Here is a 23314-nt window from a genome sequence, read left to right as displayed (position 1 = left end):
AAGTTCACTTAGACCAGTGAACCTGTGTTCATTTAAAATACAAAATTGCTTACAGAAGAATTAAAAAGAAATGTGTTCCCTTGCATTTGATTGGATGATTGAAGTGTAGCTTCTTTGGGTTAGGTGAGCACCCTATTCCCTTTGTAAATTAAACTCAGTGTGCTTTCATGTAAAGCATTTGCTGCTTGAACTAAATGATGGATCTGTAGAAGTCCCAAAGGAACCTCTGGCACTCCTACAGAAGGAATGAACTGTATAATACTTTAGAATGGCTGATCAATGGGAAAAGGTGAGTAATTCTACCATTCATGCCTCGTTTCATGCCATTTCCCGGTTATGTAGCATTCCCCTTTAACATTTTCAGATCACTTTAATAAGTAAAGCAGGGTTTGTCTTCGGGGAATGTAATTTTGATCTACTAAAAAAGGATCATCTGAGAAAAAAAAATCTGTATTTATCATATATCTACTGATTTAGACTTGATAAAATGACTATGCAAATATTATTCCTGCCCCAAGCATGTTCATCCATATATCTGTAAAAGCGCATACAATGCTACGTTGAAACCCTCTATAATTGGAAGCACCATCTAGACCTGTCCATAAAAGCCTCAGGGGCATATTGTATTCCTTCAATTCATTTACTCACTGTAATATACAGTATATTCAATAAATGTATGTTTGTGTTTAATTTTGAACCCATTGTGTTTAAACACAATATCTTCTAATACCCTTTAGGTGGCTTCATATCCCAAAAAATAGTGGTGGTATTACTGCTATTGTTTTTTCATGTGATCCCTATGTTTATTATTTTTAAAATGTCATTTCACATTGCTTTCAGTTTGATAATGCCATCTTACATTTTAGCTTTTTCAATTTTACAATATTTGATTTGATTGTCTATAATTTAATGGCACATTTAGATAATTTCTCTTAATTAATGAACTGCCCTGTTGAACATTGCATTCAATTAAAGAGTCAAGGATAGACAACAAGTTTGTTGTCTATTCCTGACTGGCCCCATCAACATATCTGCCCAATGCCCCTGGAAGCTAGAAATCACAGACACAGAACAAGATATCGCTACTCTAGCGATCTTCATTTGCTTTCGGGTCACATGCTGAGTGGCCAACCTGATGCATTGTGAACACAAGAGATCAGCAGTCAGCATGGCTCCATTCAAAGAATGCTTTGCATTTTCTGACTAAATGCAAAGCCTTGTCTGATTGGATGAGGTGGAGAACAAGACATAAATACCCCGCCTCTCCACCTCATTCAATCAGAGAATGCTTTATTTTGGAAATTCAACACAGCATGGCACCCATGCTAAGTAGCAACCTCCTGTGCTCTTAATGCATCAGGATAGCTGCTCAGTATGAGACCCTGAATCAAGTGGAGATCACTAAAGTAGCAGTGGGAGTTGCAGCTACCAGGGACATTGGCTAGGTATGGTATATAGATAGTTGCACTGCTCCATGTTGGGCAGATGTAAAATATACCATGACTGGGACCCTTTTTAAAATTTAAATCGGAAGAAGAAGTTAAAATTATATAATAAATATAAAGTGATAGGATAGAAGCAGTTATATTGATATCATGTATTTTTTTCAAACTGCTATCTACTTTCTATGTAATCAAGAGACCAAATTTTAAATGTGTTTACGTATCTGGAATATCCTGTCCCCATTCATCAGTAACCAGAATGAGGAACCAGTAGCCTTTAAGCATTATGCACTGGACTAAAGGACTACACTGAAGCAATTTACCATGCAGGACTCCGGTGGCTTATTTGAAGGGATATTTAACATGTAAGGTGCAATCATTGCTCCAGGGTGTCCATCAAATTGTCTTTTAAAAGTATGAAAATACAAACCTATTCAATTAGTTCTGGATGTGCAAGGGATTTCAGCCAAATCCATCTGATACATGTGGAAAACTACTTATTTACAAGTAACTCATATTACCTTACTGCCTCCACCCTAGGCTCTTATCCATTCAAGTTAAGTATTCTGCTACTGAAAGCTACTTGTGCTGTTTCTCCACAAAGATGCATTACCCTCCTTACCCAGTTACTGTTGGTGGTACTTCCCCTATGCTGTATCGCTCTAGAAAGAAAGCAAGGGACATTGGAAAAAATGGAACTTATTTATATTTTCCTTAATACTTTTCTCTGTATAGTTTCCGTTGGATAGTGGGACTTCTCAGCTTAGTATGAAATATTTTTTGTACATTATGAAAAAAATGCCGTTGTGGGTAAATTCAGAATTTACATTAAATCATTAGCATTTGAAATGAATGAAAGGTGCAACATAAAGAAAAGAACAATGATTACTGGCTTATTTTACTTTCTTACCATAACTGTTAGGGTAAACATGCCTTGTCTGTTTGTTCTCACTTGCCCCATGCGCTTATTTTACAGTTATAGGGATAATGTCTTGTTTTCTCATATTTAATGACAATCGTTAAAACTGAAATGCAAGCAAGACATATTTTGTTCAAGTATGACATTATTGATAAAACCTAGACCCATTGTCTAGCTAACCATTTACACTTCTGCCAATATTTAAAATGTATTTTCTTAGGTATATTGGTAATATGAATTTAAGATCAAGTTAGAGTTGCGGCTGAGCTCTTAAACTGTAACACAGAATTCTCATGCAGTAGCACATAAGACACTTGTGAAAAACAAGACATGACCTAATATACCAGCAATAGTAACTAGTAATACACTGTAGTGTTTTCCAGAAATATGTGTATAATGGGAGAAAAAGTATTTTTAACAAAGTGATATTTTGTTTTACCTTGTTTGTGTCCATTTATGTAACCCAAGAGTACCACTCTCATATGTATGCTCTACTGGTTGTGCATTTTCAGTAGTTATATCAATTTACATAATTAATATAGAGTGTTTTTATTTTACAATAAAACCATGATTTGTACATGTAATGGGAGTTAATCAGCATCCACTGGCACTTTATCACATAACAGCACTTTGTCCCTCAGGCAAATTATCTCTGCATAAGAAGTTTACAGTATCCTTCAGTTAATTAGAAGTCATAGAAGTACAAGAGAATGCACGTGCCTAAATGGGATAGGAACAACTTAATTACAGAAATACAGTCATATATTGACTGTTTGACATTTTATTTTCAATGCTGCAAATTAATTACATACTGGAAGTATTTTGTTTGCTAATTTATAAGTGTGTATGTGAGAAAAAGCACATGCGGTACGCTTGTGCAATACAATCACAATTCTCACTGTTGTATTCCTTTGAAAATACTGTAAGTACAGAGATATTCCTGGTGACCATATTAGAAATGCAATAATCTCCTAAATTTCTGGTGTGTGTTGACAACACTGACACTAATGAATTGAAATAGTCCCGCACCTCTATCTCTCTCTCTATGCCTGTCTAAAGCATAAATTGATTTATTTCCCAGCAAACCAATGCTTCTGCCTTAACTCCCAAGAGCCAGTCCACACTTCTGTATGTGAAGAAATGGCTCTTGAAGTTGCCCCTGCAAACCTGGTGATGATGTCGCAGGTCATAAAAAAAAGCTTTTTCTCTCTACAGAAACAGGGTCAAAGGAGGTTTAAGGATACATTTGTTATACCTGGAGGTCACCTTTAACCTCCAGAGGATTTATCCCCCTTCCTGACCAGACCATTTTTTGCGATACAGAGCTTCATTACTTTAACTGACAATTGCGTGGTAATGTGAAGTCCTTTTATTCCCACAAATAGAGCTTTCTTTTGGTGGTATTTGATCACCTCTGCATTTTTTATTTTTTGTGCTATAAACAAAAAATACAATAATTTTGACTTTTGCTATAAAATGTATCCAATAAAAAAATTTAAAATAAAATTTGATTATTTGAAATTTAAGTCAAAATGTATTCTGCTACATGTCTTTGCTAAAACAAATCCCAATTAGTGTATATTAATTGGTTTACGTGAAAGTTATATATACTTGAATTTTTAGTCATTTATTTTTTTATACTAGTAATGGTGGCAGCAACTTATACTGGGATGGGCAATCTGACTTTGGAGGGGAACTGACTAAAGGCCACTGACATCTTCAGTGGCACTAATACAGTGATCAGTGCTAATAAAAAGCATTGACACTCTACTAATGACACTGGGCTGGAAGGGGTTAACATCTGGGGTTAACTGTATTTTAGAGAGTGATTTTATTGTGTACTGTGTTGTGTTTTACTAAGCAGACCTCCTGCTTAGACCTTGCTGTGCAGAGAGCTAGAAAGCAGCACATCCATGCTGACAGGAGAGAGATCTGTGTTGTTTACACACAGATCTCTCCTCTCTCAGCTTTGCTGACAATCACTGAGTCCTAGCCTAAAATCGTGCAGTTGTAACCATGGCAACATTCCTGTACTTTGCTGGCTAATTTTTGATGTTCCAGGCCCCAGCATAAGTCTGTTAGCAAGTTACAGCCAATGATTTTGGCTGAAACCTGCTGATCGGCTTTGACCAATCACAAAATAGAGTCCTGTGTTTACAAACACACAGACATCTGTCTAAACAGAACAGTGATATAGCTGTTTCTTCTCCCTGAAAAGCAGGGAGAAAAAAAACAACCAGATCTGTGAGTAAAAGCAGCACATATTACACCCATTACATTTGTTAGGCACACAGTTAACCCCTTGATTGCGCCCTGATGTTAACCCCTTCCCAGCCAGTGTCATTAGTACAGTGACAGTGTACAGTATTATCAATGATCACTGTATTATTGTCACTAGCTTGTCTATGTCAGTTAGTGTCCCTCCCAGCCAGTGTCTGTTAGCACCAGATTGCCTGCCACACTTTCACAGTCCCACTAAAGGTCACTGACCACCACCTTTATCGGTATAGCATCATAGCTGCGTACATTTCAGCATATATACCATAGTTTGTAGATGATATAACTTTCACACAAACCAATTAATATACATTTATTAGGACTCTTTTTTTTACTAAAGACATGTAGCAGAATACATTTTGGTCTAAATTTATGAAAAAAATAAATTTTATTGGAAATGTTTTATTACAGAAAATAAAAAATATAATTTTTTAAATTTTTGGTAATTTTTTAGTTTTTATAATTAAAATATAAAACCCAGTGGTGATCAAATACCACCAAAAGAACGCTCTATTTGTGTGAAAAAAAATTATATAAATTTCATGTGGGTGCAGTGTTGCATGATCGTGCAATTTCCAGTTAAAGTAGCACTGTGTTGAATAGCAAGAAATTCCCCTGTCATGAAGGGGGTAAATCCTTCCAGAGGTCAAGTTGTTAAACATAAAACTTTGAATTACATAGATATTAGATCAGGGGTGGGCAAACTTTTTGACTTGAGGGCCGCAATGGGTTCATATATTGGACCCGGGGGCCAGACCAAGAGTAGATGAATGATGTGTATGTGTGAATTAATATAAATTAAATTAAAATTTGTAACATTTCATCCCCCATAGTACTATTCCCCCCCAAGTAGTAAGCCAAGTCCCCCCTGTGTCAATTTACTTACCTTTGCTCCGCGCGTTCCTCTCACCGTGTTCCCGCGCCGTTCCGGTCTTCAGGGCGGACTGTGAGAGGAGCCTAGCTCCCCTCACGTTCGTTACGCTGCCCCGCCTACACACATCCTGACAGCCAATCACTGGCTATCAGGATGTGAGTGGCAGCGAGACTGGCCAATCATTGCATTTGAGCGCGCTGAATGATGCAAATGTTTGCCTGCCCTGGCTGTTTTTTTTTTTTATCACGCTCCGCGGGCCGGATTAAAAGGTCTGCCGGGCCGTATACGGCCCGCGGGCCGTAGTTTGCCCATTGCTGTATTAGATCATCAATATTAATGAAGACATTTTTAACCTATTATTATGAGTGATTTGTTGAGAGGATACCCCTTAAAGTGTTACTAAACCCACAGCAGTAAAATCAGTCTGTGTATGCAGTAACGCATGTTTGTTATACTCACTGTGGAACCTAAGGGATTAATCCTCTGTGTAAAAAGGTTGTTTGATCATTTCTTCTCTGTTCCTCCCCTTTTCCAAGTGACCACCTCATATCTCCAGACTGAACCATAGGCATGCACAAGCTCAGTTTGGTGTGTATTGCTAGAGAGGTTTTTTTTTTTCCTTGGGAGAGTGCATGTGATTAGCACAGGGCCAATCAGCACTGTCCAGACAGAGGTCAGGGGATTTCCATCCTCCTAGAGCAGAAAGAAAACTCCTTCTACAAGCTTTAGCTAGTGGTGGGGTGGACACAGATAGAAGTCACAAGATTGCTCTAACTGCTGATGAGAAAAGATATTTAGGAGTTTATATTTACTAAAATAATTGCACTTCCATATTGTGTGTACTGTGGGAGACCAGATATAGCGAATGTGGGGTCCTGGGTTTAGTAACACTTTAAAAAGTCTCGCTATCCATTTTGTTTTGTTTGACATATCTACTTTTGGATGTGGTGTAGACTTCAATGCTCTATGAGACCCCATGGCTTTCATTCATTGTGAGAGGGAACTAGAGCACTCTAAGGAAACTTACAAAATTGCAGATGCAAACTTAAAGTGATTCTTAACCTTTTTTTTAATAATAAAGATGTTATACTCAATGCTAGAGTGTCAGTTATTTTTGTTTTGTATTAGAATTTGGGAACAATTTGATGGCTTGAGGTATGTGCTGACATACCAGCTAATTTTTTGTAAAATTGAAAAGAATTGTGAGTATCATGACTGTGTAATATTTCACCAATGCTGCCTATAATAGGATGTTGACTGCTGTAGTCAGTTACAACAGGAAAGAAAAACTCTGAAAGTAGTTTACTTAGGACTACCAAATACTTGCATTGAATGCCTGACCATGTGCTTCACTAACTCTAGAAACTTAATTTGCTTTATTTAAAAGGTAACAGGCAACCTTTTTAATTCAAGCAGTGGAGCATTTTTTTGAATATTCATTAATGGCACATTATGTCTTTTAAGCACTTTGTGGTGATTTGTTTTTAATACATAAACCACTTCTAAAGGAATGTTTATTTTAATAAGCTTTGTGAATTAAACAGTAACAACCCAGGAAAGCCTCTTACTTAATTCTGCAAAATAGTCCACCATTAGCCAGTTGATGAATATAGCTGGAGAGTACATTTCTTAATTCATATTTATTTTAAGTATTTTTTTTTAATTTTTAAAAATTCAATGCACTTAGTATTTTTTAATTCATAATCTTTTTAATCTTGGAATTTATGGTAAATTTTTAATACTTAAAATATAAATCAACACCATATTATTATTAAATGTATTATTTCAAGCAAAGCACATGTTTAATCAAACAAGTGCTAGAATTATAAAGTCATTACCTTGAAACCTGAATAAGAAGCCTAAAGCAACCAACTTCCCTACCCACTGTTACTGTAATGTTCATGTAGTGTTTATTTATAGTAGGAAAAAAACTGTATGTAACTATACATATGATACTACTCCAATTTAAAATGCCTATGTAGTTCCTGTAACTGAGTATGATTTACAGGTCTACAGATTAGAAAATTACACTAAAAATAATAATAATAATGACAATAATAAACTTTATTTTATATAGCACCTTTAAAGGCAGCTTCTCAAAGCACTTTACAAGGAAAACAAAAAATACACAGCATAAAACAAAGGAAATCAAGGAACAATTATATGAAAGCTTGTCTAAAGAAAAATGTTCTTAGATTTGATTTGAATGAGTTTAGAGAAGATGGTTCTTTGATGTTCTTTGGAGTGAATTCCAGAGTTTTGAGGCATAGCAGGAAAAGGCTGTCTCCTATCGAGTGTAGGTGAGTAGGGGAGACACACTGAAGACCAGAATTTGAGAAACAGAGGTTATGAGGGGTGGTGTAAGTTGATAAAAGTTCAGACAGATAATGGTATGCCAAGCCATGAGCAGCCTTATAGGTGAGCAAGAGGATCTTAAAGCCTATGCGAAAGCTGACAGGCAGCCAGTGCAAGGACTCCAAGATAGGGGTAATATAATCACTTGTATCAAACCTAGTGAGAATTCTGGCTGGCGAATTTTGTACATATTGTAATCAATTAATAGTGGATTTAGGTACCAGAGAGTAGAGCATTGCAGTAGTTAAGTTGGGAGAACACAAATGTATGGATCAACATTTCAGCTACAGTGTATGATAGCACAGGATGCAGCTGAGCAATGTAGAAAAAAGATGTTCTGAAAACATTTTGTACATGTGGATCAAAGGTTAAACTAGCATTAAATACTGTATCACCCCTAGATTTTTCAGTTTAGACTGAAGCTCAAGTAAAGTGCCATCCATAGATGGGACAGGCTTTACATAATTGATGGAGGGGGGGGAGGGGGCCAATAAGCAGGACTTGTTGCAGTCAGAGTTTAATTGAAGGAGATTATGGGCCATACAAGTTTTTATCTTAAAAATACAGTTATATAGGAGAGAAGCAGCCACAGTAGAATCTAGTTTATAGCTTTCATCAGCATAGAAGTTATAATTGAAGCCATGTGGAAACATGTAAATGCTAAAAAGTAAGGGACCCAGGATTGAGCCCTGCGGAACACCGAACTTGACTGGACTGACTTCAGGTTGAAATCTGCCAAGAGAAACAAAGTGACAATGATCAGTAAGATATGAGTTAATCCATTTCAGGGCCAATTCTGAGATTCCAAATATGGTTTCAAGGTGAAAAAGTAAAATATTGTGGTCTCCAGTATCAAAGGCAGAACTAATATGCACTAGAATAAGGATAGTTAGTGAGCTGGAATCAGAAGCTAACAGAAGGGTGTTAGTGACTTTGACCAAGGCGTTTTCTGTGCTGTGCAGTTGTTGAAAACCAGATGGGAGGGGTACAAATAGGTTATTTAAAGACAGGTGGTTATGTAACTGAGATATCACATCCTGCTCAAGGATCTAGGCAAGGAAGGGTAAGTTAGACATGGAGCAAAGGTTGTTTAAATTGTCCAGAGACATGTCGTTTTTTGTTTTGGTACCGGGATGATAGCAACAGTTTGGAGAATCGATGGTACAAAATTGGTTCTAAGAGGGTAATTTATGATATTGAGGATAATGGGGTATAGATAACTAAAATAGGATTTAAATAAATGGTGGGAATAGGATCAAGTATGCAGGTAGAAGATTTCATATTAGACACCAATTTAATCAAAGATGCAGAGTCAAGTAGAGAGAAGTGGGAGAGAAAAGAACCAGTCAAACTAGTATTTTATGTACTAGTACACAAATATTTTATGTTTTATAGATCAATATAATCCAGTTATAACCATAAAATTACATATACATTACCTACATTACCTATATAAAAATATCTAATGATATGTATTTATATTCCCCTTCATTAAATAGTATACAAAATAATTTAAAGCTGTATTAAACTGAAAAAACAAAAATGTATTACACTTTAAAAACAAAAATGTATTATACTGCAGCATTCCCATTCTCAAATGTGGTGGCTGCATTATTGAAAGTGAAAAAAGTAAAAACAATAGTTTTGGCATATTATAATGTAGCTTTATACCATATGTGACAGCTTTGTATTAAAGGAAAGAGAGACATTAACGTTGGTTAAATCTAAAATGGTTGTAATCAGAAAAGCAGCAATTTCAGTTTTGTCCAAGCAAATCATTTGTAGAAAGGCTACATCCAAACATAAGAATGACAGCTGTGCTGAAACAATGTTGAGGGTGTGTTTGGGATCTATTAAAGGTAGCCTGTCACACTTGGGCAATCAAGACTGAGAATTTGATAAATCATCACATTTGCAATTAGTGTAAAACCAAATGTTCAAATAATCTGTAGATCCAGAGATATAAGTAACTTAATTTATTTGAAAATCTTGAGTATTCATGTTAAAGTCCATCTTGGTTCTGTCCCCAAGAGCATCTATATTAGTTGTTTAAAGGATAAGTTCACCTTTGAGAACATGTTACATGTTTCACCCATTTTTAACTGTTTCCAATAGAGCTGTGTCAATCATTGCAGCTGTTGGCTTGTAGTTCTCAATTAACCATCATTGCGCTGTGGAGCTCTATGGTATTTTATTGGTTCTTCCTGTCACTGTGTAACTGCCTGCCCATATGAGGTACAAGGACACAGATGCACTGAAAGATTTGCAGGAGACCTGCATGGCACCAGCAATCTGTTGATCAATGGTGCAATGCTTTCCTGGCTCTCCCCCCAAAATAGTAAATGCACATTTTTTACATGCCTCTGTTATTTTTTTTTAAGTGAACATATCTTTTAATGTCATGGACAGCCTTATTGACCTGCAGGCCTCCAATGCTAGAGGGGAAAGTGCAAAGGATAATATTTATTATGGGCAGCACAGTGGCTAAATGGTTAGCACTTCCGCCTGGCAGTACTAGGGTCATTGGTTCAAATCCCAACCACAGCACCACCTGCCTGGAGTTTGCATGTTCTCCCTGTGCCTGCGTGGGTTTCCTCCGGTTTCCTTCCACACTCCAAAGACATGCTGGTAGGTGAATTGGATCCTGTCTAAATTGGCCCTAGTATGTGTATGTATGAATGTGAGTTAGGGACCTTAGATTGTACGCTCCTTGAGGGTTAGGGACTGATGTGAATGTATAATATATATGTAAAGCGCTGCGTAAATTGACAGCGCTATATAAGTACCTGAAATAAATGAAAAAAATTTACAGGAACTGCAATTTTCAGTTAATGCAATCTCAGCTTATTTGTCTAATTTGATCATAGTCTGAATTGTTTCTTTATGTGGCAGGTTTTCTTTATGGTCACTATGCCTTTATTTATGGTGTAGGGCCCTAGCTAAGATTGCGAACGACCTTGAGAACCAAGAGAAGAAGAATGAGGAAGAACGCTGAATAATGAGTGTGGTCAAATTGCACAGCGGGAGGGGCTTAAAGGAGCATGGTTAAATAAAACTTGAGCCCAATATCAGTGGCACAAATGAGAGTCAGACAAATACTAATCATAACACAATCATTTTTTTATTTGCTGCAGTGCAAACAACCAACCTTAAAGATGAACTTCATTAAAATAATCAGCCAGCAGGGACTGGGACAATAAACACTTACGTATGTAATGTGCAGCTGGAATCAGTAGTATATAATGTAGGTAAAAATTCAGTGCTTAGGATTATGTCATTATCAGTGTAGTGGTCACAACTCTGAAATACAGAGTGCGGGGCTCAGGAGTGCATTACACAAAAAAGATCATGAATGTGTAATGCACAAAGTGCGGGGCTTGGGAGTTTATAATTCTTATACTGTAGCTCAGGCCTCAAGAGTTTGTACTGTATATAGTGCAGGGCTCACACATGTCAGAAGTGCAGTAGGAAACATCCTATATGCCAGTATCCTATATCCTAGCAGTGCTACAGTATGACAAACATTGGCTGTTGTAACTAAGCTGCTCTGCTCAACATTTTTAAATCATGCATAACATTACATAAAAGTGTCAACATCACTTTCCAGTGAGACCTTGCGCTCCTTACAACAACATGATAGTATATCTTAGTATGTGCAAATGTGAAATTTGTACTTCTATCTTTCTTTGAAGAAATGCCAATTCACAATGTGTTACTCTGCTCTGTAGGTTCCAAGTAGATTGTACAACTGTTCTCAATATACTAAAGTCTTGCTGACTCACTTTGACATTTTCCACCTTCTGTGCTTCAAAAACATGTAGAGCTAGAAAAGAGTATTATATGAAATTTGTGATAGAATTAGTGCCTTGATGATGGGGAAAGGCTACACTCCAATACATTCCTTTCAAATATAGTCAAATAGAACATTATAAAATTCAATACACCTTGGAATGGGAAAAGCTCAGTGTGATACATTCATTTTAACAGAGGAAAGATACACATAAAGAACAGCATCCTGTAATATTATTTGTCCAATGCAATCAAGTGTTACCATAAAACATCTGTGGCTGCTTGGTGTGTTACAGTTTATTGAAAATGACACACTGACACACAAAATGGACAATTTATCTTACTTGCTTTCATATAACAATTTAAGCAAGTAAGCGGTAGCTTTTCACCATGTAGCAGCAATTCTCTTCAATCTGTTTATGAGATCTTAGGAATTAAATTGAGTTTACTAGAACCTGGACTATACCTATTTTAACCATAGCCTGATATTTTTAGAGAAAAGTGAAAATGAATTATTACATTTGCATAATACATTTTTGCTAGCACAAAAATTGAAATGATCTGAAAATGATATGTAACACTCCTAATTAAATTGTAAACATTATGATAGCTTGATATGCATTTTTAATTTAAAATTTCTGTTAGATGGAGCAATTTAATTATAGTATTTGGTTATGCACAGTAGCTACCTTTAGAACTAGCCTTAGAGTTCTTAAACACATAATTCTTTTTTTGTAGGAAAACCAGAAAATACATTTAAAGTTGACTTTTAAAAGGCAAGGTCCACTTTTACACTAGCACGCCATTCCCCATGTAACAAAGGTGCCATTAACCATTAAAAAAACTCATGCACAAGCAGAAAAAAAGTATAATTACCTAAATCCTGGCTTCTTAGGAGGGATCTGTAGATTTTGGGCCATAGGGCTGTGTGTGTCCACAGACAGACTGGTAAGCCACACCCCTGCTCCCGCTAGAAAGGCATTTGACTGAAAGCAGCAATAGACTATGACTCCACTGCCTTCAGTATTTCCCGTGAAAGCATTATTTCCTGTGAGGGAAGACACTGCTACAGAGGTGACTTTGTATCAGGTAAGTGTTTAGGGACAAAGGGGGAAAGTACAGGTAGTGGGGCATATTTTTACCTTGATGCAGAGAGAGATAAACAAATTTAGCTAAATAAAGGCTTTAGTACAACTTTAAGTATTTTTTAAAGGTGTATTGCACCATTTTTACATGGAGGGTGGGTAAGTGGTAGTGAATAAGTAGACCTCACATTTTGATGCAAGATTCACTTTAAGCTTCCAATAAAATTTTAAGAACATTTAGCCTTCCTTAAATAAAACATCATTTCACTTCACTTATTACAATAGTAACACACAGAAACTGCTTTCATGGTGGGCCACAATCCAACATGATGTTACTTATTGACATGGTAAAGAAAAGAAGCAGTTTGTGAAGTCCAGTTAGGATAAAAACAAAAAAAATACAGAATACATATTTTTACTGCCCTCTTAACTCACAAAACATGGGGGTGTGGCACTCCAAATTTCCACAAGTGTAACCCTAGAGGAGATTAAATGAAGAGGAAGTAGAAGATGATTTCATCTAGCAACATAACACCATGCTATCTTAAAGCACAACTTCAGCCAATTTCTTTTTAGTAGAAGGGCTATAACTCCTTTCAGTTTTTTACTGAGGTGTGTAGCCCCATTGCTGGGAAAGCAGGTAATGAGAAATTTCTCCAGTGGGGACACAGGCTGCAAAAAAAACACATCTTTAGAAAAACTGAGGTCCCAGGTGAAATTAGAGATTGGAATATCTCCAGTAGGGTAAGGGACATTAAAAAAAACTTAACAGAAGTATTAACATTTAACAGTACTATTAATGCCTAAGTATTGATGGGAATTGGATATTTCTATACCCCTGGTGCCCAAGAGGATGTGTGGGTATAACTGGGGAAGGTTTTTTCTTTTACAATTACATTACAAGGGATCTTTTTTAACACCTTTTAGGCTATGTTCACACTAGCTTTGTCAGCAGGTGTAAGACAGGCGTTTGAGAAGCGTTTTTAATGCTTCTCAAACACCTATGAAAATTCTGCACATGGCAGCACACAGTGCTGTTCACACTGAAGCGGGAGCGTTGCTGCAAAACTAGCACCTCATGTCGAGTCAGGAGGAGTTGAAGCCTCCCATTCAAGTCTATGCTGCCTCTCCTCAAATGCTGGGCAGGTGTTTGCGGTGCGGTTGCGATGCGGTTGTGAGGTGGTTGCGGAGCGTTAATACCATTTAACTTCATTATAGGCGTTTATGGTGCAGTTTTAACGCTTGGCACACGCCTATCAAATGCCTCAAAACCGCTCATAGGGTGTTTGGGGAGCATTTGAGGAGCCTTAAAAACGCTTCCCAATCGCCTGTCAAATGCTATAGGGGCGTTTGGCAAGAGTTAGAAATAAAGTCAAGTGTGAATGAGCCCTTAGGTTTCCGTGTTTAACATACTTACTACAAATCCTTCATTCTTCAATTATTTTTTAAACACTTTTGCCCCTTTTTATTGCTGGTAACCACTTTGTTTTCTACCATAAAAAATTCCTTGGTGTGTACAATACAAAAATGTATTTGAAGTCCCCCAATATGACTGTGATTGATGATTGTGAAAAATGTATAAACCAATGTGTATGTACATGGCGTTTAAATATGCTTTAGGTAATTTCTACATACATAAATCTAGTGCTATATTTAAAGAAAATAGATGTCTAATTGTATATTCACTGCGACCATCTGAGTTTTTTTTCTTTTTTGGCATGTTAAGGTTTGGACAAACGTAAACTCTGTAGTATAATTAGAGTTTTGCTTTTTTATTACCAAGAGATTTCTTTCATAGTTATGTAAAGCAATCAACGTGTACACAAAAAGAGGTGTTTGTTGATAAGGTTCTGATTGGTGATTTCATTATTCATGCAGGAACACCGTTGAAGTTATTAGGATAACAAATATCTCACACATGGCAAATTGCTTAGGAAGGTGAATGTAGAATACATATCCTTTAGAAGGTTACAGTATGACAGTATCTCATTTGTTTAGGTGACATCTATCACTCAGTCTCATGTATGGGCTGAAACTTGTTTGTCACTGGATTTGGCAAATTGATTTGCATTTACAGGTAGCAAATACAACAAATGATATTAATGTTTTCTCTTTCTTTGTGTGCCTTACCAGCTACAGGCAGTGGCAGTAAGGTGGGAGCGATGACAGGGAGCCCCACCATTTACTTCTCAGGGATAAGTATATCACTAAGTTGTTTGCTTCATTGTACATGCGCTAGTAACACAGCATGCATGCACTAAAATGCATTTTTTACATTAATTTTCTGCTTGATCTCATCCCAGTGCTGGGTGCACAACCACGGTGAATAGGAGCTTATGGTCATGAAGAAGCATGATATTCTATTTAGAAGAGCTATTTTATCTACTTTATTGCAATTTTCCACTTATGGTCTCACTGGCCTCAGTATGTCCTTTGGAATAAAAGGAAGCATTTTTATGTCATACTTACCATATGCATATATGCAACGCAAGAATGAAAAGGGATGCGCAAGCTTCTTTATACATTATAAAGCATTGCCATTTAGTAGATGCTAAATGTAGCATAATCAACAACAGTAATGCAAGGTATAATTTGCTTGTCTAATCGCACAGGTTAACAACTGCATGAAGCATGTGTAAATTTAAGCAGGTATCTTGTAACATGCTTATGATCTCTGTTAAAACTTAAGCCTAGATTAATTAAGTTTTTAACATTATATGGAAAATTATAACTAGAGGTGAGCGAATGCAACATTGCCCCTGATCACCCCAATTTTGTCTGTCATAGAACAAGGATGGGTCTGAATTTTAAAAGATCTGTTTAACTTTATTTTCCCATATAATTTAATAGCTTTGGTTAAATAAATGAATCCATGTAAATTCAGATTTGCCTGTGACCACTACAAATCAAAGATCAGAATTGCTCATCTCTATTTATAAACAAAAAATATAATTAATATAGAGTGTAATTAATTATTTACACGATAAGGATAAAAGATTGTGGACACCTGACCATCACACCTACAGTATATGAGCTCCAAAACTATGGGCATTAAAGTGGAGCTATTGGCAAAAGCAATAATGACATATATGATGCATTTTGTAACTAGCATTAATAAAGATGTTTCCATATCCCCCCCCCCCCCGTCTGCCCCACTAAAATAATTGTATTAAGTGTTGAGTTTTGATCCTGCCAGTGAGTGAGTATGCTGTTTTTCAACTTCCATAGACAGACCAATTTGTCCAGCAAAAGTGGCTGGACAAACCAAACAGTAGGGGTTCCTACGATGGTTTATATAGTTAAAACCTTTATCCCAAAAGGAAAAATTTTAGTTACCTACTGTAACTAGAGGCCATCTAAATCTGCTAGTTCATCACTACACGCTCCACATATTGACAATGCTGCTGTCCAGGGGTGGCTACACCGATTCTCTACAGATACAGTGTAGGAGTAAATGTAGACACTCTAATAAAAGAGATGAGTTACTGGCAAGAATATCAGGTAAAATTAAAAGAAAAAAAAATTAGTAAAGCTTTCATGCCTAAGGTTTAGTAACCTGCAATTTATTGTTTTTTAAATTCAATTTTTGTTAATATTTTTATGTAGGCTTTAATTTGGTGTCACCTCTTAACCTTCCCCACCACCCTCTTTATGGTTATAACATCCTACACTCTCCTGGGGTAGCTTGTCTGTTATAATTTGTGCCCATGCAGCCAAAAGAGCATTTGTGAGGTAGTGATGTTGGACGAGAAGACCTGACTTGCAATTGTAGGTCCAATTCATCCAATCTTCAAAAGGGTTAAGGTTAGAGCTCTATTCCTCCACACTAAACTCATCAAACCATGTCTTTAGTGAGCTGGCTCAAACAAAAGGCCTTCCCCAACCTGTTGCCACAAGGTTAAAATTCAACAGTATATAATTACAATATATGCTGTAACGTTATTATTACTCTTTGCTGGAAGCTCCTGAACACAATCGTTTGGAGTGTGTCTATTAGCTTTTGGCAATATGGTGTAGGTGTGATGGTCAGGTGTCCATATAGTGTATATGTGAAGTATACAAAACCAAAGTGAATGATAGGTTATCACTTGATCTGAAAATGCAAGAAGTGAGTGAGGAAATGATTTGGGGTATCTTGAAATGCTTTAAACTCTGTGTGTGTCTATACTGAAACAGACATTCATTAAGAAAAAGCTTTGATAAGTATAAATACAGAATATGAATATGCAGAACTTTATTGGTGGTAAATTGAATATATACAGTGTATTCCTCTTGTAAAGAGTAAATATAGATGTCAGTAATATTGGACCTCATAAAAACTAGAGGAAATGAAAGTGGGCATATTGCCCACAGAGATGAGAATAGCCATCTGTTTGAGCTTTGTAGCAGATTGGCCGGTTTGTATCTGGTTGGTATCTGCAAAGTAATTTCCAGTCCATAAATTGAACTGCTGACAGGGTTCACTTATTTTACGGCTTTTATAAAACGTTTTGAACAATTTTTAAAATGTGACCAAACAAAAATGAATTATTGTGGCACCAATAGATATGGGTTAGTATATTAACCCCCTAAGAGGTATTTACAGCTACCCCTAAAAAGTTAATGTGACATGTGCAAGTGAATTAGTGATGAGCAGGTAGGCGCTGTACTCAAATGAAATATGTAGCATAAAGTGTATATATACACCTTATATTTCCCCCATATAATAACTAAATAATGCGTTTTGGGAATAAATACCAATACATGAATATCAAACAATTCATAAACCAAACACAAATAGATTATAAAGTGACTGAATAATCCTAATTTTATAGAGTGTCCTTAGGCTTTCACCAAGTGCTGGATGAATTCAAATTGTGACAGTCCTTCTTAGACCTCAAATGGATCACCAGACCGATATGACTCCATTAGAATGGTCATGTATCACATTATGTGTTATAAATCAGGATAATCTTTGGAGGTTCCTCCCCGTATAATCACCAACAACCGCACTTCCAGGTTGGATAGCCAGAGGGACTGATGTATAGTTTCTAATAAATTCCCCAAACAATAGTTGGAGGGACTCGAATAGATAATCCTGGCTTTCTATGCCATAATACTCAAAAAAAATCACAACAATAATGATCTAAATGTAGTATTAAATATGCCAAGAGTAGGGATACTAACAAACTGAATACACTCACATGATAAAGTGCCTAAGAAGCCATCACCAGCATGTATTGCTTGTATATTCAGATTAAGATGGCTGACATGCATTTTAAGCCTCTGTCAAGGCCGGACATGATATCACCGGACCCCGGATATGACGGTATCACGTTTTCTTCGACATACGTTTCACCTGGCAGCATCTTCAGGAAGTGACATCCGCCATGTCCTAAATAACATTTTTAAAATGTGCCTCATCTCTTCTAAATACCATCCATCTTAAATGACAGGCATATAGATTAGTACCCTCATAGCAAGAGGGTGGTCAGCATATGTTAAATAATATTCCCTATGCTAACATCACTAAGATATTTGAGTAGAGGACCTAAAAATAGAGTACTAAAAATGATAGCCTAATCTGACTAGCAGAAGGTTCTACTACACCACAGATGTTTACAAAATACAAACATTGGGTCAAGAACATGAAATTATATATGCAACTTAGCTGTTTTTCTTTCTGTAAGAAAGGGGTCCCATCTTAAAACACCAGAACAGTAGTGATGTATGCTGGGTTTAAATATCAAACATTTTGCAATAAAATCCATTGAATCCTTGTTAGTCAATTCTGGCCAGTTACAGGTCTAATTAGCAAACTGTTGTCAAACAAAAGACAAAAAAAGTCAGACTTTGTCATGGTTGACATGATCAAATGCCAAAATGTATTTACTTAAAATTGTCAGCTCTCCCTATCATTTCAATTACATAAATTACATATGGCCAATATGACTGCTATGAGCCCATCTTTTTTTTTATAGAAAAGGGGCTTGTTTATCCATTGCTTTAAAATATTGGTTCTTGTAACATATGCCCATTGTACTAGAGAGGTATCATATAGGCTCCTTTATCATCTCTGCAAATGTATTTCTATACATAATAAAACACTTTATGATGCGAGTTAAAGTACAACTAAAGGCAAAACCTTTTTTTTGTTTTTGACAGAGTGGAGAGGGATTAGAACACCTATCAGTTTTTATTGCTTTCTGTCCCTAATAGGGAGATTCATCCTCTCTATTTGCCCTGTTTACCATTATCATTGAAAGTAAAAGTAAAAGAAAATCCCAAATTTCGTATTGTCCCCAGATAAGTAATAGAGGGGAAATCTTCCAATGGGGACACTAGTTCTGGTGACCCAGGGGCCCCAAAGGAATTTCCTTAATTTGCAGGGATTTTCTCTCACTTCCTGTTTTTGCTATGGGACAGGAAGTGAAGGGAAATCTCCCCAATGGGACACAAATGGAAAAAAATAAACTGATAGGGGTTATAACCCTTCATTTCTCTATCCAAAATGAAAAAAAGTGTTGCTTATATTTCAACTTTAATGCATGTTCACTACAATGTATGGTATCTGTTCATTGTTGTTCATTCTGAAAGGCACATTCATGCACATATGCAGTATAGCGCACCAAAATACACAGATGTGAATGCTCTGTATTTTGATGTAAAATGCACTACCCATAACATTAACAGGTATATCTTAATGTGCATTGAAGTTTATTAGGGTCACATTTAAAGTATATGTGTTGCTTTAATGCAACATGTACCAACAGGAAAAACACATCAGTTTGAAGTGAATATTAAAGAAAGAAGACTGCATAGGTTTACATTAAAAGAAAGAAAAGCCTTAAAATGCTTCTGGATTGACAGATTGGCAAATTAGTACTTAACAACGTTTAACATGGACAGGGATCATTCATTCTCTGTGCATACTTTAAAAAATTTGCTCATCAGCTGGTTTAAAGCAATCAATCAACTTCCAATTGTCACTATTCTAGTGCAAAATAGAACAGGAGTAGAAACATGATTAGTTGCAATAGGAGGGACTTCAGCTCTTCAATTCCTCCAGGTTTTAGAGGTAAGGTCCAATAATTTTTTGTTTGCTTAAAGCGCATGCAGCATACTGAGCTAGATGCATTTTAATAACATAATTTTCTTGCAAGTATCTCTGGTATGTTACTCAAGTTATGGCCATTTTAATTCCAGCGTGAAGGAAATTTTGCTATAATGGTAATTTTGTTTTTAGTAGTAACAATTTCTAAATATTTCTGAATCATCTGTTTTTGGGTTTTTTTGTTTTTTTTATGTTAATGAGATTTTTTCTGTTCAGTCAGTTTTTAGCATAAAAGTATTAGGGAATTGTCAACAAAGAACATCATGATTTTGTTATTTAATTTATCAGAAATTATTTAAATTCATTACTGACCAGGAACATAAAGTATAACTTTTTAAGTCCATTTATGGTACCTCTAGAAGATTGCTTCTTATTAATGATTTAAGTGCTGAATATGATATTCTAACACATTGCACTTGTGACTACTGGTTACATAATGAAGACAATATGATATCATGATATGAATGCACAAAATATATTATTGTGTTTAACTAGAGTGTAACAATATCAGTTCCTCTACCTAACCACTGTCAGTTGAAATTACACTCCTGGGAATAGCTAATGATATGTTACAAAAATGAATGAGCATGAAATTGCCTTCTACTACTATTATAGTTGAATAATGTAATGTAAAATTTGTACAAATAATTGCCCTTTAACACTGGCTGGTAGGGTTAAAACATCTTGTAAAACATGGTGCTCCAAACCATGTGCAAGCAAAACAGGTACAGGAAACCAGCCACACTGAACAAATGGAGGATGTACTAGAAAAGCTAGGTTGAAGCCAATGTATATAGGATAGTGAAGCATGTGGTTTCTCATTGTACTTCCAGCTCGCATCCTTTTATTAAAAAAAAACAATGTACAAGCACAGCCATACAGGAAACCATCAATATGATTAATGGTAATTGTGCTTAATTGTGCCAGAGTATTCCTGGGTGCCTGTGCACAGATCTTTCCAATAAAAGGTTTTAAAGTGGAATATTATTGTTATAAACCAGCTTTTATATGTTGCATCCTCTGTGCTAACCTTTACCCTGCATATAGTTTGTAATAAATTGCACTATAAATAACGTTGTAAATGTTCTTCTATTCAGTCACATGACAACAAAGCTCTGGCTCGATTCTGCAATGGATAGGAATGACAACGGAGTTGAATTCATTAGCACAATAACATCACCCTCCAGTATCCACTGCTCTAAGCCAGTGGTCTCCAAACTGCAGCCCGGGGGCCAGATGTGGCCCTTTGCTTGCCTCTATCCAGCCCTTGGGACATTATTTTGCCAACTGACACCAATGATGAGGCACCATTCCTTCCACTTTCACCATAAATGGGGCACTATGCCTCCAATTGATACCAACCATGGTTCACTATTCCTCCTGTTAAAGCCAACAATGGGGCACTATTCCCCCTGTTAAAACCAATGGTGGAGCCGTGTTTACCTTTGTATATGATATTTTAGTAATTAAACATGCACATACTACCCAGTTAATTTGTCAACACAGCACTTCTGAAGCCAATAATCTTTTCCATTTGCCAATCCATCTTAATATTTTAGTATCACTATCCCAATGTGTGGTGGTATTCCAAAAAGCTCAGTTCAGTTCAATTGCAAATAGTATTCAGTGCCATTACCTATGTTGTTCTAAAATGCACATTTTATTTACTTGCAAAAAAGTTTTGAGAAGAGGAATTTAGCCTTTAAATGCTGGTTGTAAAAACTGAACTTTCAATTTATCTTAGTTTACTTAAGTAAATCATCCCCTGTAGGGGGAATTATTTTGGTACTGCTTGTATGTTATCAAATTTACCAGACAGCCACTGCTCCTACAATATAAAATTTGCACAAAGGCACACTTTGATGTTAAGGGTTTTTTAAACACTTGATAATAAACAGTTCAGTTCAATTGCAAATAGTATTCAGTGCCATTACCTATGTTGTTCTAACTGTACAGGTTTTGATAGTGACAAATGTTGCATTTTTGATGTGGTATTCTGACCACAGCTGGCTTTAGTGGTCTACATTTGTGTACAGAATGGTAATACATATTCAATGTTCTGTGAGATGATGTAAGTGAAGTGAAAGAAACCAGGATTTGCTTCATATATCTACTTGGATACATTAAAAGTTTCAATATTGTTTAAAGGATAAGTTCACTTGCCAAAATATGCTACATGTTCTACCCGTTTTTTGGGTGGAACATGTAACATGATCCAGCATCTGCAGCCTCTTCCTCCCCCATTCCCCCACCCTGTGACAGCAGGTAGGGGGGGTTTTCTCCCCGTGCCCACTGTAATAATTTGAAAATAACAGAGCTATGCAGGGCTCTTCCCCCACAGCTGCATCATTTGCTTAGAGTCTCCTGTGAATTAATGCCTACAAATACCATCAGCCATTGCTGGCCGCACTGGTGAGAGCTCTCATCGATCCTCCTGCTGTCTGATAAGAAAGGTATGGGCAGACAGCAATGTTGAGCATCTGCAGGAGCCTGAGAGCACACCCATGATCTGCTGATTGCTGGTTCAATGCTCTGCAGGCTCCTGAGAAAAAAAAAATGCACATTTTTTTTAATTGCAAAAAAATTTTGAGAAGAGGAATTTATCCTTTAAATGCTGGTTGTAAAAACTGAACTTTCAGTTTATCTTAGTTTACTTAAGTAAATCATCCTCTGTAGGGGGATTTATTTTGGTACTGCTTGTACATTATCATATTTACCAGACAGCCATTGCTCCTACAATATCAAATTTGCACAAAGGTACACTTTGATGTTAAGGATTTTTTAAACACTTGATAATAAACTGGAAACAAGCAAATATACATTCATTTATTTGAAAAAGTGACCTAAAATCATTATGTGATTTAGCACATTAGGTTTTCAAAATGAAGCATATTTGTCTGCATAATCACTTTCAGCCAAGAACAATTCAAATAATCTCATAATTTTTATCTTTGAAACCCAATGTACATCAAAGTGTTGCTGAATGAAATGTAAATACTTTTAGGTTTAACTCCTTTGCCATGTCAGAAAGGATTGTAAAAACAATGGCACCAAGCATGAAGTTGTAAGTATAGTCAGTGAAATGTCAAACATCTCACCTGAAAAATGTCCTTTTACTTCTTAAGAATTGTAACAAAATTTATTCACAATAACATTTTATTCACTTAATTATGTTGCTTTTTTTTCTAAAAGCTTCTGTTTAGCTCAAAGGGCTTTGTTTGAGAATGTTGCTGAGTACTATGAACAATACAGGTCAGAAAAGAACACACTGACACAATCTGTGTGACAAAGCCTTTGGTATATTGGTGTCAACAATGTATCTGTCTTGTCTTGTTTTGAAAGTGAGAAAGGAAATGCATTGCATCAATAAAGAGAATTGTTTTTATTTTGTCACTATCACAAAAATTGCACATGAGTTTAATCATTTTTCTGTTTTTCCTGCTGTGTTCTTTTCTAGTTATGAAGTCTGTCTTACATCTT

General features: G+C 36.2%; 1 protein-coding gene across 4 annotated transcripts in view; it reads left to right on the top strand.

The window, feature by feature from the left end:
• The window catches only part of SYT1 (synaptotagmin 1), a 627989-nt gene that overhangs the window by 232914 nt on the left and 371761 nt on the right, over positions 1 to 23314 (top strand). Inside the window, exon 1 of one of the 4 annotated variants that reach the window (XM_089674050.1) lies at positions 19932 to 19950. The exons of the other annotated variants lie outside the window; for them this stretch is intronic. The gene's annotated coding sequence lies outside the window, so the exon portion shown is untranslated. Of the gene's footprint in view, positions 1 to 19931; positions 19951 to 23314 lie in introns of those variants that run through there. 4 annotated transcript variants of the gene reach the window in all.

The sequence above is a fragment of the Staurois parvus genome, unplaced genomic scaffold, assembly GCF_062004578.1.
Source record: "Staurois parvus isolate SC_StPar_1 unplaced genomic scaffold, SC_StPar_1.0 ptg000147l, whole genome shotgun sequence".
Classification (NCBI taxonomy): Eukaryota; Metazoa; Chordata; class Amphibia; order Anura; family Ranidae; genus Staurois; species Staurois parvus.
This window is presented reverse-complemented; position numbering and strand designations above follow the sequence as displayed.